A 14,916-nucleotide genomic window follows, 5' to 3' on the forward strand; every position below is an offset into this window, starting at 1 on the left:
AGGGACTGCCACCTCCCCGGGGCTAATATCCAGTTAACTGCAGGGGCCACCCTGCCCACCCCACAGCCCCAGGGACAGCCACCTCCCTGGGTCTAAATTTAAATAGGATAGTGGATCTGTTTCCAACGCCCAACCCAAGGACCACCACCTCCCCAGGGCTAATTGAAATGTTGGAGGGGGTCCCCCCCTCATGGAGCCAATAATTGCCCTGGGGGCCGCCAACGTCCAGGGCTGGCTCCTGCTATGTCCCATGTGCCAACCCTGGCACATGGCTGTTTGCTCTGATTTGGCTGGAGCTTTGACAGCTGTAAGCAGAGGTTTCCTCTGTTTCCCTGCCTGCAGAGATGCCCCTTTGGTTATAGGGGGGTTGTCTGCCTTACAGCCAACCACTGTTACGCCTAGCTGATTGGGTGGTTAAAGCGGGGTCGGTCCTAGGGCCTGGCCACAGGGCTGGCCATGCAGGCAACCCCTACTGTGCATGGCCCTCAAGCCGTCAAGCCCTCTTTGGCCAGGTCACTGAGTACACAGGCCCACTCATCCATAGTCTACATCTAACATTCAGGGATAATGACGTGTGTTTTCAGTTCTGTAACACAGCAGCAGCTAATATTGCTGCAAATAATCTCTGTGACACCCTCCCATTTTCAATACGTGAGGTCCTGTTTTGATCTAAAGGAAACGCTTGTTTATGGTTGTTGCATGAAACTTAAATACAACATTTCTCTGCAAAATGCCTGTAATAAACTCTTACACGTCACCCACATTAAAAATAAATTAAAAGACATTGTTTTTTAAAAGAATCTTTTTAAGAATTATTCAAGGTCATCAGGGCAAGAGACTCTGCTGAACAGAGCTGGCTCTTTTAGGTTGCCCTTGAAAAGCTGGGGCCCGGGGCCAGAGCCCACTTTGCCCATGCCTTACAACATCTATGGCTCCGATGGCCCAAATCACATGGAATTTGTTGCATTTTGTTCAAGATTGCAGGCTGCAGCCACCAGGAGTGATCTTGTGGTCCCTGCTGACCCCAAATTGGCCACATGTTTGAATTGGTGCCTTTATACAACTTGCCCATTGCTGTTTCGTTTTCTTTAGCAGTGGGAGGCTGTAGCAGCCTAGACCTGCCCTTCTGTCTCATCTTGATAGTTTCCTGACCTGGGGTCTTCTTAGCCACAGCATCCAAGGTCCTCAAGGTAGACCACTCTCCCTGCCTGCACATCCTAAACTCTCAGGTTTTCAGTCACTTGCTGGGTGACTGGCTGCCCAGGAGAAGCCTATAGTACCCTCTTATAGAGCAGCCAGTCCACAGAATTCCCAGGTAGCTCTCTCCCTTCAGGGCCACCAGCAGGACCACACTGTATTGCCCTGAGGGGGAGGTAGGGAGCTAGGATAGCTCTGGGCACATGGCTCTCAAACGTCCCTGGAGTACAAGTGTAGAGGGGGTCCATAACAACTCAGATAGGAGGTCATCTCCTGGGTGGGTTCATAATCTTACTCCTGTTATCCTTAGGCTTCTCGGCTGTTCTCACCTGTGCAGGGGTTTAAAAGTGGAGATGGAGTTACAGAATCTGGGACTGCCTAACCAATTAACTCATGCCACATCATCCCTACTCGATACTTGTAGGGATTAGCCTAGCCCCACCATGTCTTATGAGATGAACCGAGATGTCTTGAAGGAAAACGAGGGACTACCTCTTTCGAGCCTCGCCCACCCAGACCTGGTTTCTTCCCCCCTAAACTTCACTGAAGCTCAATGCAGTCAATAGAGCCAGATGTCTGCCTCTCTTGTCTTTGTCCCATGTGGAAACACCCTGCAGGTTCTAGCCTGGGAGGTGTAGCTCATAGGGTTATGGAGATTTCACCCCTACCCCTTTCGTCTCCCAACGGAATGCTACAAGTAGTTAACTTGTCCAGCCATACAGTAAGAATGAATCCCATTTAGGTTGGCTCATTGAACCATACCTAAATATTAAACATTTAAACAAACTCATATGGAGTAACAACACTTCTTCATTAGTTTTTGACCCAGGAATTGTCTTGAAATGTAAGGTAACTTACTTTCCTGCCTCTTGCCAATCAAAAGTTACATTTTCGGCACACTTTATCAAGAGTGAAACAATCAACACAAATGATACATGTTTTACACTCCAACTTAATTAAAAGGGAGGGAACATTTCATCTTGGATTGCCAATTGTATGATAAGTAGGGGTGGGCGAATTATTCCGTACCGCTTGAAGATTGGTGGGATTTTGGGCACTCCGCATTACTGTTTAACCCAGAGTTATGGCCAAATTCTGCTAATCATTGCGTGGCAGAGTTTTTCTCCCAGAAGGCTCCATAATATGGGAGCTGGAGAATCGAGCGGGATTTGGTGTCTCCTAATGTGATTTTCTAATGCAAGCAGTTGCCGTTCGCAGTTAGCGAGAGGGCTGTCGTTCCAGTAGATTTGCTGCCACTCAAGTAGATTTTGGCTGTGTGCAATGCATGGTGGCCTTCGCACTGATTTTCAGTGCTGCTCGCCCTACCAACACCAAACTTTCAGCACCGGCTGCATATTTTCCGCCCATTGCCAGAATTCAGCAGCATCTTGCTGAGTTTTTCAGTAACTCTGCAGAATTCCATGGAGTTCCGCCCACCCCTAATGATAAGGCCTTAAAAGTCCATCACTAATTTATCTGGGTCCCGGCTGCTATGGTGCTACCTGCATGCAGATGCAACACTGAATCAGACTCTTCACATGTGCACGTGCATGAAAACGTGTTGCACACCATCTGCTCGGTGCCATTTTCCACAGTTCTACACAGCAGCTGGCCGTGTTTTAAAAAGCTGGCATTTTTAATAGAAGTCTACAGTGGGTGAGATTCCATAAGAGAGACTTACTCATGGCAGAGCTCCAAAAACAAGAGGTTCAAAAGCAATAACAACTGGGGGGGGTTACAGGCCTTACAGGGGGGAGGTTACAGGCTTATCTTACAAAAATTGTGGATGGATAGAACTACAGAGAATTAAATTGAGTGAATTTATGAAACCAGGTGCACACATACTTAAAGTTGTTGTACTCTCCTGAGCATTCATTCCACTGAATTCTAGCAACATTTGGTCGCCTCTCCTACGACTGACCGCAGGTGGTGGGACCCTCGCTGCAGAAAGGTGGACTGTGTATCTAAAAGAGAGACATACTCTACAGAAACAAAGAGACTGTCACTTGAGGGCCCAAACTAGAGGCAAAACCTGAGAACTACAGACAGACATAAAAGGGTGTAACAGAGGGAGGCTGGCGTAGCCCCGCAGAAGTGAGTGTGCACTAGGCAGCTGAGTGTCCTGTCCCCAGTGACTCTTGACAGTGACAGTGAGTGATGGGGGGTCCTAGCCAGCCTAGTCTGCCCCACACCAGGGATGGAGGGCACCAGGCAGTGACCTAAGCCAATAGCTAGTAGCTGTTTTTACCTAGCCCTGGTTGTGGAAAAAGGGGCGGGGCTTCATTGTGTGTCCAGTTAAAGACTACACATGGGTGCATATTTACAAGCCCCTAGCGCCTCCTTGTGCTGACCTAGAGTCATTTTTTTCACTAAGGCAGTGTCAAGGAGGCCTTTTCCCCGCACCAGATTTACAAAGCGGTGCAACGCTTGCATTGCACCACTTTTTAACCCCTTGTGCCACATTATGTCTGGAGTTACCCCATTAGGAGCCCCATATAATGGTGCAGAGCGGCAGACCCTGATGCAGAGATCTGGCCCGGGACCAGGGTTCAATTCCCACCTCGGCGGGTCTTGGGCTCAATTCCCTTGGACCAGATAATTCTCGCCTCAGTGCCTAATCTAATTAATGGGCCCCACTCTGTAACTCTGGGCAATATCTTGCTTAATCTCCACAATGGCCCTCACAGCGCTTGGATGCCTGGCTTCACCCTGGGGCTGTCCAGGAGTGGGTTCCTCACAGGGAAAAAGCCAGGAGGGGTTCCACAGCGGTATGCGTAGAGCGCCTTGAGACCCTAACAGTGAGTAGTGCGCTATACAAGTGCAAAGTTTACAGTTTTTACAGTTTACAGTGAAAGTAACGAGATTTCACTGTGCCATTTTTCTCATTATTTTTAATTCCTGCCCAAGTCAGGGATTAAAGTGACGCTCCCATTGCTTCCAATGGGCCTCCCCACGCATTGCTGGACTAGCGCCGTAATTTTGGGCACTAGTTGACCAATGCGCCACAATAGCGTCAAAACTTTTGACACTATTGTGCTAACATGTGCCATGGTGCACTGTATTGTAAATACAGCGCCACCATGGTGATGTTAGGTGGGGCACAGGGGGGTGCAAGACCAGTGGCATATCATAGCTTTTGCGCCACTTTCTTGTAAATATGCCCCATGGTGCCCCTAGTGCAGAACCTCACCCCATTCTGGGTAATTTAATATGGGGCAAGGATGGCACTTACTTGTCCCTCCTCCATCTTTCTCTGTCCTCCTGCACTATTGTGCGAAGAAGAGAGCTGTATTTTATGTGGAGAGCTGAGTGGATTAGTAAAGCCAGCCTTTACCAGCGCTTTAAAACAAATGAAATGTATGTGAGAGAGGCGCTATGGAGAGATGAGGGGCACTTTTGCTGGGTAATAGTGAAGGAATCTGAAGAGAAGGTCAGGGAGGGATGCCAAAAAATATTGTCGCACCGGGCATCACCAGCACTAAAGCCCTAAGGCCGGCCTTACAGGGCAGTTATATGTATGGATGTGCTCCTATGGGTGACTTTTGGGTTTGTTTTCCTTTCAGCCCGTCTGCCTGCACCCCTTCCCCGTCGCCCAAAGTGCGCACATGGGCTCAGTGAACTCACACCTTTCCTGGCTACCCAGAATATTCCATCCTTTTACCCAAACACCCCACTGGAGCTGTGCCCGCCTCCCCCACAGAGAGGAGATGTTTAGACCCTGCAGCTAAAGGCTCTCTCTGTTCTTGGACATCCTGTGCCCTGTACCCATGGAGGGTGATCAGGTGCTGCAGGTCCAGGAGCCTGGAAGGTGTCTGAGGATTGCACTCCTCTGAGTCTGAATGATGACTGCCCCTGCATCCCCTTGGGCTGGCACACCTGGAGTCTCACAGTCCCACCGCACTCCCCGCACCATGCGCTCCCTCTGCCTGTATCCAGTGCAGACCTTCAGAGACAGCATCTCTTTCCAACCTCCCTGTGTTCACCCGAGACGACCAGGAGGAAGCACTCTACTTTTCTAGCCAGCAGGAGGACATGCAACCAGTGCTTAATTTGTGCTTGTTGTTTCTGGTGCTGAGCACTGGCACTTATTTTTTAGGGCTGGGGCTTATTCTTCTGCCTCAAGCATTTGCTGCAAGCAAAAGACACATATGGGAAAGACGGATGAAGGGAAAAACGAAAAAGCGTCACAAAGAGAGAAAGTTGAAAGCTGCAAGAGTGGGCTCAAGGGGCAGGGAGTGGCTGTAAATGGATTGAAGAGGCCTAAAATGGCTTCGGGATTACGCTGCCTCAGTATTCTGTGCTCACACATTTAATTGCAGCAACCGCGTGTTTGAGGAGGGCTTTGGGCACTGGCACCTTTTTATTTACAAATTAAGCACTGCATGCAACCCTGCCTCCCTCTACCTCCTCTGCCCTCAGAGACTGAGGAACTGCTGTTTCTACTCAGAGGAGTATTCGGAGAGTAGGTAACTCCTCAGTTATTCTCTGTTGACTTTGTTCTTGGAGTACCACACACAACCCCCTTTTTAGGTCGAGCGTGCAAGCACTCTGACGTGTTGGAATCTTTCTGTGTGCTTTTAACCACGCCCACTGCACACCCATCACTATCACTCATTCATGGGCTTGCCTTCAAACATCCTTTGTTATCATTGGTAAATAATTTACGTTTGTCCCTCCTGGGGGCGGTTTTGTTACCGCCTTGGACACCGACCCTGTTACATGGATAATTGCATGTTTGCCGATACGTTTGACTGCGAGGGAACTTCATTTTCCTTTTGTGTCTCTCCTTCCCGCTCATGGTTGCCATGGCACTATGAATCGGCTCACTTATGTCAACTGTTTTACTTTTCATTTTCAATTTAAGTGGAAATGAAAGTGAAGTTATTGAATTTACAACGCTAATAGCTCTAACTCCAGCAAACGCGAGACCCATTGCATTGCTAATGCTTGTTTTCAGCTTGATGTTGCCAGCCTGCCCACCCTTCTGCACCAGCGTCCTGCAGCCTGCCCTCTCTCACTCAGCAGAGGCCCAGACTGGCTCCCATCACCAGCAGACACTGTGGGGTCTTTGCTCTGCTCCTGACCAGGCAGTGGCTTTCAAGTGCCAGGGCTTGTCTTGGCTCCCAGGGAGTCACCTCCTGCCCCAGGGGCACTGACTGTGCATCAAGAGGCCTAGACTTTGGCACAGGAGAGGACTAACTCCAGGGTAGGGCTCAGTTCATTGGACCCCTCTGTGCTGGTGTTTCCTTCTCCTATGTACAGGGTATAAGGAGAGGTTCACATGTCTTGGTCAGAGCTTTGCTGGGGAGCAAGCTTCCATATGATAAATATTGTTTATGGCTTGTGTGCTGCTCTCTCCTGCAGAGACCATGGGGAAGACTTAGGAGCCCCTAGACCCTCATTTGTGTCATTTTTTGTTTTGTTTGTTTACACTAATGTGGCCCAACCAGGCCAAACTTGCTGCACCAAATTTACAAAGTGCCAAAATGCATGCATTGCACCACTTTGTAACCCTGTGCGCTACATTATGCCTGCGCCAGGCATAATGTATGTAAAGGGGGCGTTCCCCAGTTAGGGGGGCCCCAAAAACTGGTGCAAAAAAAATCTATTTTCTACACCTTTAGCGCCTACTCAGAAAAGGCGTTAAAAGGAGGCATGCCATTGTTTCCAATGGACCTCAATGGGCTTTTCAGATTAGCTTCAACATTTGTATGCTAATCATGAAAAGCTACGACCTTGCGTCAAAAATTCTGATGTTAGTTCCCTAGCTAGCGCCATGGTGTGCCATATCTTAGATACGGGGCACACACTGTGGCGTAGGTAGGCGCTAAGGGGGGGCGCCACTTTTGATAAATCTGCCCCCATGTTTTGAGCCCATCTCCCACTGTGCTGACCCGTAGATGGTCTCATTCCCAAGGTGAGGCGCACGCACCCCAAACACATCCAACCCCAAGATGGGAGACCCGTTTCAAAGCCCCTTGGCGGAACCTCCCATCGCCCACAGACTCGGACCCCCAGTGGTTAAATGCACAAAAAAGTATTGGAACTGTGGCCCTGAGTACCATGGGGTGGGCTCGCCGTCCCCCTTAGATCCCACCCATTTCGAGCTCCGTAGACCACCCTCTCTAGCTTGCCTTACCAGTCACTACCCCCACCCAGGGAGGCCCTGAGTGCTCTCCCGTGAGCCCTGGAAACCCTTCGGCATATTTAATCAGAGTGGGGGAGGTCGCCAGTGGCTTGGCTCCCGTCAGCAACAGAGCCCCTTCTAGGGTCCTAATGTCATCTGAATCAGCCCGGACCGAAGCACAGGGGGACCCGCTTTTCAGAATAAAAAACCGGAAGGACCGCAGACAGAGACATAGGGCCATGTTTTGGCTGGTTGCATCGTGGTCACTGGAGGACGTCACTGAAAACATTTAGGGCCTCTTTTCGTAGATAGATAGATAGATAGATAGATAGATAGATAGATAGATAGATAGATAGATGGATGGATGGATGGATGGATGGATGGATGGATGGATGGATGGATGGATGGGTGGGTGGGTGGGTGCCAAGACACTCGTTGCCTCCGGGTGGTCTGGTCACCCCACTGGAGCAGGATGTGGATTCCAGCCTGCGACCAGACACAATAAAATCCTCTCCTTAAACGGTAGCGCGCAACGCTGCAAGCTTCCTTCAGTTCTTAGTAAGAAGGGCTGGTGGGGCGTCATGTACTCACCCCAGCTTGTCCAACAAGGTGAGCTAGGGCGCGAGGACAGCACGCGCCGAGAAAGGGAAGAGGCTTGGAGAAGTCCCCCACTGCAGGAACAGTGGAAACATCAGTTTCCCACACATGTCCTACCACGGACTGAGGGCATTTTTCGGAGGGAACTGTAAGGAGCTGTAGACTTCTGTCTTTGTGAGGCCTTTTGGCGCTATAAGCAGCAGGCAAACAAATACCTCTATCTGCGGGGGGGGGGGGGGGGGAGAGGCTCCACCTTCTCAGTGTGGTAATTATGTGAACAGGTGGGGGAGTTTATTAGCACAGCCTTTCATCGTGAAGGTTGGCATGAACCAGTGATGCCCGTGAGCGGTTAATGTGCTTTAAGTTTAGTTGTTGGAATCGAAGCGCTATGGGAGGATGAGGTGTGTTGAAGCAGCGAACATGCCCTGTCCTGTGGTTTCTTCGCTCCTGTGGCACTGGAGAAAGTGCCTGCATGTGGGGAGACCAGCCGAGGGGCGCCCCCTCTCCACAGCAAGACACGATTTATCAGGGTTTGTCTGCAGAGCCTGGCGCTGAGCATCACACACACCTTTTTAAAAAAAAAATATTCTTCTGTTTTTGCATTTTTCTGATTAATGGGGTTTTCAAAATAAAACAGCTCCCTCGGATTATCGTGCGGCAGATGCGTTGCTGTGGTAAGCAGCTCTGTGCAGGGCAGACGTACCGCGGCGCGGAGCCTAGTGGGAAATGTGCCGAAGGTCACGGGTTTGTGAACACGAGCAATGCATTACACGGAGAGGTGCTCTCAGGCACTGAGCGCCGGCACTTCTAACCTTTGTGAACACGAGCAATGCATTACATGGAGAGGTGCTCTCAGGCACTGAGTGCCGGCACTTCTAACCTTTGTGAACACGAGCAATGCATTACACGGAGAGGTGCTCTCAGGCACTGAGCGCCGGCACTTCTAACCTTTGTGAACACGAGCAATGCATTACACGGAGAGGTGCTCTCAGGCACTGAGTGCCGAGCAATGCATTACATGGAGAGGTGCTCTCAGGCACTGAGTGCCGGCACTTCTAACCTTTGTGAACACGAGCAATGCATTACACGGAGAGGTACTCTCAGGCACTGAGCGCCGGCACTTCTAACCTTTGTGAACACGAGCAATGCATTACACGGAGAGGTACTCTCAGGCACTGAGCGCCGGCACTTCTAACCTTTGTGAACACAGCAATGCATTACACGGAGAGGTACTCTCAGGCACTGAGCGCCGGCACTTCTAACCTTTGTGATCAGGAGCAATGCATTACATGGAGAGGTACTCTCAGGCACTGAGTGCCGGCACTTCTAACCTGAAATTAAGAGTGACGAAGCGGAGCCTAGTGGGAAATCTGCCGAAGGTCACGGGTTTGTGAGCACGAGCAATGTATTACCTGGAGATGTGCTCTCAGGCACTGAGTGCCGGCACTTCTAACCTTTGTGATCATGAGCAATGCATTACCTGGAGAGGTACTCTCAGGCACTGAGCGCCGGCACTTCTAACCTTTGTGATCAGGAGCAATGTATTACATGGAGAGGTACTCTCAGGCACTGAGCGCCGTCACTTCTAACCTTTGTGAACACGAGCAATGCATTACACGGAGAGGTACTCTCAGGCACTGAGCGCCGTCACTTCTAACCTTTGTGAACACAAGCAATGCATTACACGGAGAGGTACTCTCAGGCACTGAGTGCCGGCACTTCTAACCTGAAAGGAAGAGTGACGACGCGGAGCCTAGTGGGCAACGTGCCGAAGGTCACGGGTTTGTGAACACGAGCAATGCATTACATGGAGAGGTACTCTCAGGCACTGAGTGCCGTCACTTCTAACCTTTGTGAACACGAGCAATGCACTACATGGAGAGGTACTCTCAGGCACAGAGAACAGTGGCATAGAGTACAGTGGTTCAGAGTAAAGGGCAGTGGCATACAGTGCAGTTGTTTAGAGTGCACTGGTGTAGAGTGCAGTTGCATAGAGTGGCACTGGGCAGAGTAGAGTGGCATAGAATGCAGTGGAATAGAGTACATTGGTGCAAAATGCAGTAGTACAGGGCAGAGTGGTGTGGAGTATAGTGGAGGCCAGTGCAGTGTTGCAGAGTGTCAGCTTGCAGTGGTGTAGAATGCATTGAACTAGAGTGCAGTGGTCAGAGTGGTATAGAGTACAGTGGCGTAGAATAGATTGTTTCAGAGTAGAGTGCAGTGGCATAGAGTAGAGAGGTGCAGGGTAGAGTGCAGTGGCATAGAATGCAGTGGCACAGAGTGCAGTGGCATAAAGTAGATTGTTTCACAGTAGAGTGAGTTGGCTTACAGTGGAGAGGTGCAGGGTAAAGTGGAGTTGCATAGAGTGGCATAGAGTGTGATGGCATAGAGTAAAGTAGTGTAGAGTGCCGTGGCGCAGAGGTGCAGAGTAGATGAGAGTGATGTACAGTGTATTGATGTAGAGTGCCGTGGCGCAGAGGTTCAGAGTAGATCAGGGTGACGTACAGTGTATTGATGTAGAGTGCCGTGGCGCACAGGTGCAGAGTAGATCAGAGTGACGTACAGTGTATTGATGTAGAGTGCCGTGGCGCAGAGGTGCAGAGTAGATGAGAGTGACGTACAGTGTATTGATGTAGAGTGCCGTGGCGCAGAGGTGCAGAGTAGATTAGAGTGACGTACAGTGTATTGATGTAGAGTGCCGTGGCGCAGAGGTGCAGAGTAGATCAGAGTGACGTACAGTGTATTGATGTAGAGTGCCGTGGCATAGAGTGCAGAGTAGATTAGAGTGACGTACAGTGTATTGATGTAGAGTGCCGTGGCGCAGAGGTGCAGAGTAGATGAGAGTGACGTACAGTGTATTGATGTAGAGTGCCGTGGCGCAGAGGTGCAGAGTAGATGAGAGTGACGTACAGTGTATTGATGTAGAGTGCCGTGGCGCAGAGGTGCAGAGTAGATTAGAGTGACGTACAGTGTATTGATGTAGAGTGCCGTGGCAGAGAGTGCAGAGTAGATGAGAGTGACGTACAGTGTATTGATGTAGAGTGCCGTGGCGCAGAGGTGCAGAGTAGATCAGAGTGACGTACAGTGTATTGATGTAGAGTGCCGTGGCGCAGAGGTGCAGAGTAGATGAGAGTGATGTACAGTGTATTGATGTAGAGTGCCGTGGCGCAGAGGTGCAGAGTAGATCAGAGTGACGTACAGTGTATTGATGTAGAGTGCCGTGGCGCAGAGGTGCAGAGTAGATTAGAGTGACGTACAGTGTATTGATGTAGAGTGCCGTGGCGCAGAGGTGCAGAGTAGATCAGAGTGACGTACAGTGTATTGATGTAGAGTGCCGTGGCGCAGAGGTGCAGAGTAGATTAGAGTGATGTACAGTGTATTGATGTAGAGTGCCGTGGCGCAGAGGTGCAGAGTAGATCAGAGTGACGTACAGTGTATTGATGTAGAGTGCCGTGGCGCAGAGGTGCAGAGTAGATCAGAGTGACGTACAGTGTATTGATGTAGAGTGCCGTGGCGCAGAGGTGCAGAGTAGATCAGAGTGACGTACAGTGTATTGATGTAGAGTGCCGTGGCGCAGAGGTGCAGAGTAGATTAGAGTGACGTACAGTGTATTGATGTAGAGTGCCGTGGCGCAGAGGTGCAGAGTAGATCAGAGTGACGTACAGTGTATTGATGTAGAGTGCAGGGGCATAGAGTTGAGTGTTACAGAGTAAAGTGCATTAGCATAGAGTGTATTAGCTTAGAGTGCAGTGGCGTACAGTGCAGCGTTGCAGAGTGGCAGAGAGTGGAGTTGTGCGGATTAGATTGGTGTTGCCTAGACTGGAGTGGTATGGCGTGCAGACGAGCAGAGCTCAGTGGTGTAGAGAGGCGTAAAGTGCAGTGGCATAGAGTAGAGTGGTACAGAGTACCCCGGTCACACATGCTCACTGGGACTTTAGCCACGCCCACACATCTTTATTGAGGCTTTAGCCCCGCCCACACTTGCTTATTGAGGCTGTCGCCCCGGTCACACATGCTCACTGGGACTTTAGCCCCACCCACACATGCTTATTGAAGCTGTAGCCCCGCCCACACATGCTCACTGGGACTTTAGCCCCACCCACACATGCTTATTGAAGCTGTAGCCCTGCCCACACATGCTCATTGGGGCTTTAGCCCTACCCACACAAGCTTATTGGGGCTTTACGTCTGCCCCTAGATGTTAAACGTCTATTGCTCTCAACACTTGTAGTGAGCTTCTAATCCTTCCTTACATGTACGACAGAAACTTGGCTCTGCCCACGAATGTTTCTGACCCTTTGCTTCTGCCCCATATGTTTATTAGGGCTAATAATGCAGAGGTGGGCTGTCCGGTCTGCCTCAGACCTCGAACAGGCCATTTACTCTAAAATGCTATTAGGGCTTGGATATAATCAATTACATCTCACGTTCTGCCTTAATCAAACAGGCATTTTAAGGGCACTGGACTGGGGAGACCTCTTAAATTGTACTTGTATTTATGTAGCGCTTACTACCCCTGAGGAGGCATTGAGGCACTTTTTGGCAAGTAGCACTCTACTCCGGAACCCAAAAGGATTAGTGGTGGATTCGTTTATGGAAATATGAGTTAATTTGAGCTGGATGTGTGAGTCTGTTAGTTGGTTTGAATCGAATAATGGAGATACAGAAGAGGGGAGATTCTAGAAAGTGTTAATTGGGAGATCATACTTATAAGGAAATGCCTCCTTGGCATGGTTACCCCCTGACCTTTTGCTGATGCCAAGTTATGATTGAAAGTGTGCTGGGACCCTGCTAACCAGGCCCCAGCAACAGTATTCTTTCCCTAAACTGTACCTTTGCTTGGCACAGCCCTGGCACTCAGATAAGTCCCTTGTAAATGGTACCCGTGGTACCAAGGGCCCTGATGCCAGGGAAGGTCTCTAAGGGCTGCAGCATGTCTTATGCCACCCTGGGGACCACTCACTCAGCATATGCACACCTCCTCACAGCTTGTGTGTGCTGGTGGGGACAAAATGACTAAGTCGACATGGCACTCCCCTCAGAGTGCCATGCCAACCTCACACTGCCTACAGGTATAGATAAGTCACCCCTCTAGCAGGCCTTACAGCCCTAAGGCAGGGTGCACTATACCACAAGTGAGGGCATAGGTGCATGAGCACTATGCCCCTACAGTGTCTAAGCAAAACCTTAGACATTGTGAGTGCAGGGTAGCCATAAGAGTATATGGTCTGAGAGTTTGTCAGACACGAAATCCACAGTTCCATAATGGCTACACTGAAATCTGGGAAGTTTGGTATCAAACTTCTCAGCACAATAAATGTACACTGATGCCAGTGTGGAATTTATTGTAAAATGCACCCAGAGGGCATCTTAGAGATGCCCCCTGAATACCAATCCGGCTTCTAGTGTTAGGCTGACCAGTTTCTGCCAGCCTGCCACAACCAGACGAGTTTCTGGCCACATGGGGTGAGTGCCTTTGTCACTCTGTGGCCAGGAACAAAGCCTGTACTGGGTGGAGGTGCTTCTCACCTCTCCCTGCAGGAACTGTAACACCTGGCGGTGAGCCTCAAAGGCTCACCCCCTTTGTTACAGCACCACAGGGCATCCCAGCTAGTGGAGATGCCCACCCCTCCTGCCACTGCCCCCCCTTTTGGTGGCAAGGCCGGAGGAGATAATGAGAAAAACAAGGAGGAGTCACCCACCAGTCAGGACAGCACATAAGGTGTCCTGAGCTGAGGGGACCCCTGCATTTAGAAATCCTCCATCTTAAGTTTGGAAGATTCCCCCAATAGGATTAGGGATGTGCCCCCCTTCCCTCAGGGAGGAGGCACAAAGAGGGTATAGCCACCCTCCAGGACAGTAGCCATTGGCTACTGCCCTCCCAGACCTAAACACACCCCTAAATTTAGTATTTAGTGGCACCCCAGAACGCAGGAAATCAGATTCCTGCAACCTGAACTAAGAAGAAGGACTACTGACCTGAAAGCCCTGCAGAGACGACGGAGGATGACAACTGCTTTGGCCCCAGCCCTACCGGCCTGTCTCCTGACTCAAAAAACTGCAACAGCCATGCATCCAACAGGGACCAGCGACTTCTGAAGCCTCAGAGGACTGCCCTGAACCTAAGGACCAAGAAACTCCGTGAGCAGCGGCTCTGCTCAACAAACAGCAACAATATTGCAACTTTTCTGCAACTTCTAAGGACTTCACTCTTCCCGCCGGAAGCATGAGACTTCACCCTCTGCACCCGACGCCCCCGGCTCGAGATCCAGAGAACCAACACCACAGGGAGGACTCCCAGGCGACTGTGGCCCCGTGAGTAGCCCGAGACGGCCCCCCTGGACCCCTACAGCGACGCATGCAGAGAGAATCCAGAGGCTCCACCTGACCGTGGCTGCCTGTAACAAGGGACCCGACGCCTAGACCAAGCACTGCACCCGCAGCCCCCAGGACCAGAAGAAACCGAACCTCAGTGCAGGAGTGTCCCCCAGGCAACCCTCTTCCTAGCCCAGGTGGTGGCTGGCCTGAGAAACCCCCCTGTGCCCTGCCTGCACCGCTAGAGTGACCCCGGGTCTCCCCATTGAATCCAATACAAAACCCGAAGCCTGCTTTGCACACTGCACCTGGCTGCCCCTGTGCCACTGAGGGTGTGTTTTGTGTGCCTGTTTGTGTCTCCCCCAGTGCTCTACAAAACCCCCCTGGTCTGCCCCCCGAGGACGTGGGTACTTACCTGCTGGCAGACTGGAACTGGAGCACCCCTGTTCTCCATAGGCGCCTATGTGTTTTGGGCACCTCTTTGACCTCTGCACCTGACCAGCCCTGAGCTGCTGGTGTGGTAACTTTGGGGTTGCCTTCAACCCCCAACGGTGGGCTACCTATGTCCAGGAACTGAGACTTGTAAGTGCCTTACTTACCTGACAAACTAACCATTACTTACCTCCCCCAGGAACTGTTGATTTTTGCACTGTCTACTTTTAAAATAGCTTATTGTCATTTTA

The 14,916-nt window shown here is 50.6% G+C and overlaps 1 protein-coding gene across 2 annotated transcripts in view; it reads left to right on the plus strand.

The window, feature by feature from the left end:
* The window catches only part of NTNG2 (netrin G2), a 447,915-nt gene that overhangs the window by 173,475 nt on the left and 259,524 nt on the right, over window positions 1-14,916 (plus strand). The window lies entirely within an intron of this gene.

This window comes from Pleurodeles waltl, chromosome 6, assembly GCF_031143425.1.
Source record: "Pleurodeles waltl isolate 20211129_DDA chromosome 6, aPleWal1.hap1.20221129, whole genome shotgun sequence".
Classification (NCBI taxonomy): domain Eukaryota; kingdom Metazoa; phylum Chordata; class Amphibia; order Caudata; family Salamandridae; genus Pleurodeles; species Pleurodeles waltl.